This window comes from Triticum dicoccoides, chromosome 3A, assembly GCF_002162155.2.
Source record: "Triticum dicoccoides isolate Atlit2015 ecotype Zavitan chromosome 3A, WEW_v2.0, whole genome shotgun sequence".
NCBI lineage: Eukaryota > Viridiplantae > Streptophyta > Magnoliopsida > Poales > Poaceae > Triticum > Triticum dicoccoides.
Genome location: NC_041384.1, coordinates 427,349,722 through 427,359,872, shown reverse-complemented (window position 1 = coordinate 427,359,872; position 10,151 = coordinate 427,349,722).

Sequence of the window (10,151 nt, the reverse complement as noted above, 5' to 3'; positions counted from 1 at the left end):
AGTGGCTACTAATTGGGTTGTGGGTGGGGAGCGAATTTCTTCATCGTCCGCATCCCATTCTAGCCGGACATAGTTCAGCCAAGGATCTCCTAACAAGGAGAGAGACCTTAATGAATTTAGCACGTCGTCAAAAGGTGAGTGCTGAAAGATATCCGCGGAGGTGAACTCCATGATCGGTGCCCAATCGGATTCGATAGGCATGGACGCAGGCGGCTCGGAGTCCGTGGCCGGAGACGAATCCAGTGGTTTGGCAACACGGCTCTCGTAAGAGGTGAAGTCAGTATTCGGCTCTATCGCCACTGAGAGTGCGGCCTCCATGGCGGGGTCTATCCCCCCATCCTCGGATGGCGCAATTTGCTCCGGATTGAAGGTTGGAGTGGTCGCAGGTGTGATCTCCCGAACACTATCCGATGGCAGAGTTACGTCATGCTCGTCGTGATTGTGCGGTGCACCTGACAAGGGCTCGGATCCGTCGAAGATCAAGTCTCCGCGGATGTCGGCAGTGTAGTTTAAGTTTCCGAACTTGACCTGATGGCCAGGGGCGTAGCTCTAGATGTGCTCCAGATGGCCAAGCGAGTTGGCCCGCAGTGCGAAGCCGCCTAACACGAAGATCTACCCGAGGAGGAAAACCTCACCCTGGGCCACATCGTTACCGATGATCGAAGGAGCCATCAAGCCTTATGGTGACGGCACAGTGGAACTCTCAATGAAATCACCAATGTCGCTGTCAAAACCGGCGGATCTCGGGTAGGTGGTCCCGAACTGTGTGTCTAAGGCAGATGGTAACAGGAGGTGGGGGACACGATGTTTACCCAGGTTCGGGCCCTCTCGATGGAGGTAATACCCTACGTCCTGCTTGATTGATCTTGATGATATGAGTATTACAAGAGTTGATCTACCACGAGATCGTAGAGGCTAAACCCTAGAAGCTAGCCTATGGTATGATTGTTGTTGTCCTACGGACTAAACCCTCCGGGTTATATAGACACCGGAGGGGGCTAGGGTTACACAGAGTCGGTTACAAGGGAGGAGATCTACATATCCGTATTGCCAAGCTTGCCTTCCACGCCAAGGAGAGTCCCATCCGGACACGGGACAAAGTCTTCAATCTTGTATCTTCATAGTCCAACAGTCCGGCCAAAGGATATAGTCTGGCTGTCCAGAGACCCCCTAATCCAGGACTCCCTCATTGGGCCTTTTTTTTTCTTTGGCCTCTTTTTTTATTTAGTCTGGAATCTCATCCTGACTTGTGGGGGAATCATTGTCTCCATCATCCTTTCTTCACATGGGATAATGCTCTAATAATGATGATCATCACACTTTTATTACTTACAACTCAAGAATTACAACTCAATATTTAGAAAAAAATATGACTCTATGTGAATGCCTCCGGCGGTGTACTGGGGTATGCAATGAATCAAGTGTGACATGTATGAAAAATTATGAATGGTACCTTTGCCACAAATACGATGTCAACTACATGATTATACAAAGCAATATGACAATGATGAAGCATCTCATAATAACTAGACGGTGGAAATTTGCATGGCAATATATCTCGGAATGGCTATGGAAATGCCATAATAGGTAGGTATGGTGGTTGTTTTGAGGAAGGTATATGGTGGGTTTAAGATATCGGTGAAAGTTTCGCGATACTAGAGAGGCTAGCAATGGTGGAAGGGTGAGAGTGTGTATAATCCATGGACTCAACATTAGTCATAAAGAACTCACATACTTATTGCAAAAACCTATTAGTTATCGAAACAAAGTACTACATGCATGCTCCTAGGGGGATAGATTGGTAGGAAAAGACCATTTCTCGTCCCCGACCGCCACTCATAAGGAAGACAATCAATAAATAAATCATGCTCTGACTTCATCACATAACGGTTCACCATTTTTGCATGCTACGAGAATCACAAACTTCAACACAAGTATTTCTCAAATTCACAACTACTCAACTAGCATGACTCTAATATCACCATCTCCATATCTCAAAAAAAAATTATCAAGTATCAAACTTCTCATAGTATCCAATGCACTTATATGAAAGTTTTTATTATGCCTAAAAGCAAATTATCATGCTGTTATAAAGGACTCTCAAAATAATATAAGTGAAGCATGAGAGATCAATTATTTCTATAAAATAAAACCACCACCGTGCTCTAAGAGATATAAGTGAAGCACATAGAGTATTCTAATAAATTCCGATTCATGTGTGTCTCTCTCAAAAGGTGTGTAAAGCAAGGATGATTGTGGTAAACTAAAAAGTAAACACTCAAATCATACAATACGCTCCAAGAAAAACACATATCATGTGGTGAATAAAAATATAGCTCCAAGTAAAGTTACCGATGAACAAAGACAAAAGAGGGGATGCCTTCCAGGGCATTCCCAAGCTTAGGATTTTTGGTGTCCTTGGATTTTACCTTGGGGTTCCATGGGCATCCCCAATCTTAGGCTCTTGCCACTCCTTGTTCCATAATCCATCAAATCTTTACCCAAAACTTGAAAACTTCACAACACAAAACTTAACAGAAAATCTCGTGAGCTCCGTTAGCGAAAGAAAAAAAAACACCACTTCAAGGTACTGTAATGAACTCATTATTTACTTATATTGGTGTTAAACCTACTGTATTCCAACTTTTATATGGTTTATAAACTCCATTACTAGCCATAGATTCATCAAAATAAACAAACAACACACGAAAAACAAAATCTGTCAAAAACAGAACAGTCTGTAGTAATCTGTATCAAACACATACTTATGGAACCCCAAAAATTCTAAAATAAATTTCTGGACGTGATGAATTTATCTATTAATCATATTCAAAAATAATTAACTAAATATCACTCTCCATTAAAAAGTTGTAGCTAATCTCGTGAGCGCTAAAGTTTCTGTTTTTTACAGCAAGATCAAAAAGACTTTCCCCAAGTCTTCCCAACGGTTCTACTTGGCACAAACACTAATTAAACACAAAAAACACAACCAAAACCGTGGCTAGATAAATTATTTATTTAATAACAGCAAGGAAAAATATTGGGTTGTCTCCCAACAAGCGCTTTTCTTTAAAGCCTTTTAGCTAGGCATTGATAATTTGAATGATGCTCACATGAAAGACAAGAATTGAAGCACAAAGAGAGCATCATAAAACATGTGACGAACACACTTAAGTCTAACATACTTCCTATGCATAGGTATTTTATAAGCAAACAAATTATCGTAGCAAGCAAAAACTAGAATATGCAAGGAAGCGGAAAGAAATGATAGCAATCTCAACATAACGAGAGGTAATTTTGTAACACGAAAATTTCTACAACCATAATTTCCTTTCTCATAATAATTACATGTAGGATCATAATCAAATTCAACAATATAGTTATCACATAAAATATTCTCAACATGATCCACATGCATGTAAAGTTGACACTCTTTCCAAAATAGTGGGATTACCATTAACTAAAATCATGACCTCTCCAAACCCACTTTTAATATTATTACAAACATTATAATCAATCTCATAATCATCATGGGGCTTAAATAAATTTTCAAGATCATTATAAGAATCACCCCAATCATAGTAGACATAGCAAAACTAGCATCCCCAAGCTTAGGGTTTTCCATATTATAAGCATAATTTTCATTAATAGAATTTATACTATCAACATTGCAATCATGCTTTCTATTCAAAGATCCATCGTGAATCACTCCATAAAGTACTTCATTACAATTTTCAGATTCACGAATTTCAAGAAAAACTTCATAAAGATAATCTAGTGCACAAAACTCACTAGTAGTTGGTTCATCATAATTGGATCTCTTAAAAAGATTACTAAGCGGATGAGGATCCATAGATCTTAGGTTCTCTGTTTAGCAAGAAATAAACAACTATTCCAACCAAACGAGCCAAGTAAGTCATCAAAGCAAATGAAAAGACGAACAGAAGAAGGGTGAATAAAATGGCAAGGGTGAAGTGGGGGAGAGGAAAGCGAGAGGCAAATGGCAAATGATGTAATGCGAAGGGAAAGAGTTGTGATGGGTACTTGGTATGTCTTGACTTGTGCGTAGACTCCCCGGCAATGGCGCCAGAAATCCTTCTTGCTACCTCTTGAGCATGCGTTGGTTTTCCCTTGGAGAGGAAAGGGTGATGCAGCAAAGCATCGTAAGTATTTCCCACCGTTTTTGAGAACCAAGGTATCAATCCAGTAGGAGACCACACGCGAGTCACCTCGTACCTACACAAACAAATAAGAACCTCGCAACCAACATGATAAAGGGGTTGTCAATCCCTTCACGGCCACTTGCAAGAGTGAGATCTGATAGAGATAATAATAATAAGATAAATATTTTTGGTATTTTTATGATATAAATTGAAAGTAAAGATTGCAAAATAAAATAGATTGGAAACTTGTATGATGGAAAATAGACCCCGGGGGCATAGGTTTCACTAGTGGCTTCTCTCAAGATAGCATAAGTATTACGGTGGGTGAACAAATTACTGTCGAGCAATTGATAGAATTGAGCATAGTTATGAGAATATCTAGGTATGATCATGTATATAGGCATCACGTCTGTGACAAGTAGACTGACTCCTGCCTGCATCTACTACTATTACTCCACACATCGACAGCTATCCAGCATGCATCTAGAGTATTAAGTTCATAAGAACGGAGTAACGCTTTAAGCAAGATGACATGATGTAGAGGGGTAAACTCATGCAATATGATATAAACCCCATCTTTTTATCCTCGATGGCAACAATACAATACGTGTCATTTCCCCTACTGTCACTGGGATCGAGCACCACAAGATTGAACCCAAAGCTAAGCACTTCTCCCATTGCAAGAAAGATAAATCTAGTAGGCCAAACCAAACTGATAATTTGAAGAGACTTGCAAAGATAACCAATGATACATAAAAGAATTCAGAGAAGATTCAAATATTGTTCATAGATAATCTTGATCATAAACCCACAATTCATCGGATCTCGACAAACACACTGCAAAAGAAGATTACATCGAATAGATCTCCAAGAGAATCAAGGAGAACCTTGTATTGAGATCCAAAGAGAGAGAAGAAGCCATCTAGCTAATAACTATGGACCCGAAGGTCTGAGGTAAACTACTCACACATCATCGGAGAGGCTATGGTGTTGATGTAGAAGTCCTCTGTGATCAATGCCCCCTCCGGCGGAGCGCCGGAAAAGGCCCCAAGATGGGATCTCACGGGTACAGAAGGTTGCGGCGGTGGAATTAGGTTTTCGTGGTGCTCCTCGATGGTTTGGGGGTACGTAGGTATATATAGGAGGAAGAAGTAGGTCGGTGGAGCCACGAGGGGCCCACGAGGGTGGAGGGTGCGTCCGAGAGGGTAGGTGCGCCCCCCTGCCTCGTGGCCTCCTCGTTGATTGCTTGACTACCACTCCAAGTCCTCTGGATCACGTTTGTTCCAAAAAATCACGCTCCCGAAGGTTTCATTCCGTTTGGACTCCGTTTGATACTCTTTTTCTGTGAAACACTGAAATAGGCAAAAAACAACAATTTGGGTTGCGCCTCCGGTTAATAGGTTAGTCCCAAAAATAACATAAAAGTGTATAAATAAGCTCATTAAACATCCAAAACATAATATATAATAGCACAGAAGAATCAAAAATTATAGATATGTTGGAGACGTGTCACTCCCCTGGATGTTTTAAGGGTATAAGAGTATATATAGGCGAAAGAAGTAGGTCAGTGGAGCTGCAAGGGGCCCACGAGGGTGGGGGCGCGCCTGGCCTCCCTGGGCGCGCCGCCCTACCTCGTGGCCGCCTTGATGCTTCCTTGACGTCCACTCCAAGTCTCCTGGACTATGTTTGTTCCAAAAAAGATCCTCACGAAGGTTTCATTCTGTTTGGATTCCGTTTGATATTCCTTTTCTGCGAAACACTGAAATAGGCAAAAAAACAACAATTTGCACTGGGCTTTCGGTTAATAGGTTAGTCCCAAAAATAATATAAAAGTGCATAATAAAGCCCATAAACATCCAAAACAAATAATATAATAGCATGGAACAATAAAAAAATTATAGATACGTTGGAGACGTATCAAGCATCCCAAGATTAATTCCTGCTCGTCCTCGAGTAGGTAAATGATAAAAACAGAATTTTTGATGTGGAATGCTACCTAACATAATTTTCAATGTATTCTTTTTATTGCGGCATGAATGTTTAGATCCGAAATATTCTAGACAGAAGTTTAATATTGACAGAAAAATAATAATACTTCAAGCAATGCTAACCAAGCAATCATGTCTTATCAAAATAACATAGCCAAAGAAAGCTTATCCCTACAAAATCATATAGTTTGGCCATGCTTGATTTTCGTCACACAAAATGCTCCCATCATGCACAACCCCGATGACAAGCCAAGAAATTGTTTCATATTTAGTATTTTCAAACTCTTTCAACTTTCACGCAATATATGACCGTGAGCCATGGATATAGCACTATGGGTGGAATAGAATGTGATGATGGAGGTTGTGTGAGAAGACAACAAGGGAGAAAGTCTCACATTGACACGGCTAATCAACGGGCTATGGAGATGCCCATGAATTGATGTCAATGCAAGGAGTAGGGATTGCCATGCAATGGATGCACTAGAGCTATAAATATATGAAAGCTCAACAAAATAAACTAAGTGGGTGTGCATCCAACTTGCTTGCTCACGAAGACCTAGGGTATTTTGAGGAAGCCCATTGTTGGAATAACAAGCCAAGTTCTATAATGAAAAAATCCCCTAGTATATGAAAGTGACAACATAAGGGACTCTCTATCATGAAGATCATGGTGCTACTTTGAAGCACATGTGTGGAAAAAGGATAGTAACATTGCCCCTTCTCTCTTTTTCTCTCATTTTTGGCCTCTTTTTTATGGTATTTCTCTTTTTTCGAAGAACTTTCCTCACATGGGACAATGCTCTAATAATGAAAATCATCACACTTTTATTTAGGAGTACTTTACAACTCAATAATTACAACTCGATACTTAGAACAAAATATGACTCTATGTGAATGCCTCCGGCGGTGTACCGGGATATGCAATGAATCAAGAGTGACATGTATGAAAGAATTATGAATGTGTCTTTGCCACAAATACGATGTCAACTACATGATCATGCAAGGCAATATGACAATGATGGAGTGTGTCATAATAAACGGAACGGTGGAAAGTTGCATGGCAGTATATCTCGGAATGGCTATGGAAATGCCATAGTAGGTAGGTATGGTGGCTCTTTTGAGGAAGACATAAGGAGGCTTATGTGTGATAGAGCATATCATATCACGGGGTTTGGATGCACCGGCGAAGTTTGCACCAACTCTCGAGGTGAAAAAGGGCAATGCACGGTACGAAAGAGGCTAGTAATGATGGAAGGGTGAGAGTGCGTATAATCCATGGACTCAACATTAGCCATTAGGAAATCATATACTTATTGCAAAAATCTACAAGTCATCAAAACCAAGCACTACGTGCATGATCCTAGGGGGATAGATTGGTAGGAAAAGACCATCGCGCGTCCCCGACCGCCACTCATAAGGAAAGCAATCAAAGAACAACCCATGCTTCAAATTTGTCACACAACTTTTACCATGCGTGCATTGTACGGGACTTGCCAACTTCAACACAAGTATTTCTCAATTCCATAATTACTCAACTAGCACAACTCTAATATTACCACCTTTATATCTCAAAACAACTATCAAGAATCAAATTTCTCATAACATTTAATGCACTCTATATGAAAGTTTTTATTATACCCACCCCGGATGCCTGTCATATTAGGACTAATTTCATAACCAAAGCAAATTACCATGCTGTTCTAAAAGACTCTCAAAATAATATAAGTTAAGCATGAGAGATCAATAATTTCTATAAAATAAAACCACCACCATGCTCTAAAAAGATATAAACGAAGCACTAGAGCAAAATTATCTAGCTCAAAAGATATAAGTGAAGCACATAGAGTATTCCAATAAATTCTGATTCATGTGTGTCTCTCCCAAAAGGTGTGTACAGCAAGGATTATTGTGGTAAACTAAAAATAAAATACTCAAATCATACAAGACGCTCCAAGCAAAACACATATCATGTGGTGAATAAAAATATAGCCTCAAGTAAAGTTACCGATAGATGAAGACGAAAGAGGGGATGCCTTCCGGGGCATCCCCAAGCTTAGGCTTTTGGTTGTCCTTGAATTTTACCTTGGGGTGACTTGGGCATCCCCAAGCTTAGGCTCTTGCCACTCCTTGTTCCGAAATCCATCAAATCTTTACCCAAAAACTTGAAAACTTCACAGCACAAAACTCAACAGAAAATCTCATGAGCTCCGTTAGTATAAGAAAACAAACCACCACTTTAAGGTACTATAATAAACTCATTCTTTATTTATATTGGTGTTAAACCTACTGTATTCCAACTTCTCTATGGTTCATACCCCCTGATACTAGCCATAGATTCATCAAAATAAGCAAACAACACATGAAAAACAGAATCTGTCAAAAACAGAACAGACTGTGGTAATCTGTATGTTTCAAATACTTCTATAACTCCAAAAATCCTGAGAAATTAGTATATCCTCAATAATTTGTATATTGATATACTGCAGTCGGAATCAGTATTTTGTCGCTCTCTGGTTAAAAATGAGAATTATTCTCGTGAGTGCATAGTTTCTGTTTTTTTCAGCAAGATCAAATAACAGTCATCCAAGAAGATCCTAAAGGCTTTACTTGGCACAAACACTAATTAAAACATAACAAACACAATCATAACAGAGGATAGATGATTTATTTATTACTAAACAGGAACAAAAAGCAAGGAACAAAAATAAAATTGGGTTGCCTCCCAACAAGCGCTATCGTTCAACGCCCCTAGCTAGGCATCTATAATTTTAATGATGATCTCATGAAAGATAGCAATTGAAACACGAAGGGAGCATAATGAAGCATATGAAAATCACATATAAGTCTAACATACTTCCTATGCATAGGCATTATATAAGCAAACAAATTATCAAGACAAGCAAAAACTAGCATATGCAAGGAAGGAAAAAGAAACAATGGCAATCTCAACATAACGAGAGGTAATTTAGTAACATGAAAATTTCTACAACCATATTTTCATCTCTCATAATAACTACATGTAGGATCATAAGAAAATTCAACAATATAGCTATCACAAAACACATTCTTAACACGATCCACATGTATGGAAAGTTGACACTCTTCCAAAATAGTGGGATTAACATTAACTAAAGTCATGACCTCTCCAAACCCACTTTTATCAAAAAATTCATAAGATTGAACATTCTCCAAATATGTGGGATCTAAAGTTGACACTCTTCCAAACCCAGTTTCAATATTTAAAACATTATTATCAATCTTATATTCATCATGGGGGTTAGATAAATTTTTGAGATCATAAGAAGAATCACCCCAATCATGATCATTGCAACAAATAGTGGTCATAGCAAAACTAGCATCCCCAAGCTTAGGGTTTTGCATATTGTTAGCACAATTGACATTCATAGAATTTATAATAACATCATTGCAATAATGCTTTTTATTCAAAGATCTATCATGAATCACTTTATAAAGCACTTCACCACAATTTCCAGATTCACGGATTTCAAGCAAAACTCCATAAAGATAATCTAGTGCACTCAACTCACTAGCAATTGGTTCATCATAATTGGATATCTTAAAAAGATTAGCAATAGGATGAGGATCCATAACAATAGATATTTAGCAAGCGAAGATGCAAGCTAATAGAAGGCACATGGTAACACGAGCAAACAGAAGGACGAACGGAAGAGGGCGAATAGAATGGCAAGGGTGAAGTGGGGGAGAGGAAAACAAGAGGCAAATGGCAAATAATGTAATGCGAGAGATAAGAGTTTGTGATGGGTACTTGGTATCTTGACTTGGCGTAGATCTCCCCGGCAACGGCGCCAGAAATGGCTAGTTGACAGGAGATCAAATCTTGACTTGACTTGGTGCAAATCTCCCCGGCAACGTCGCCAGAAATCCTTCTTGCTACCTCTTGAGCATGCGTTGGTTTTCCCTTGAAGGGGAAAGGGTGATGCAGCAAATTAGCGCAAGTATTTCCCTCAGTTTTTGAGAA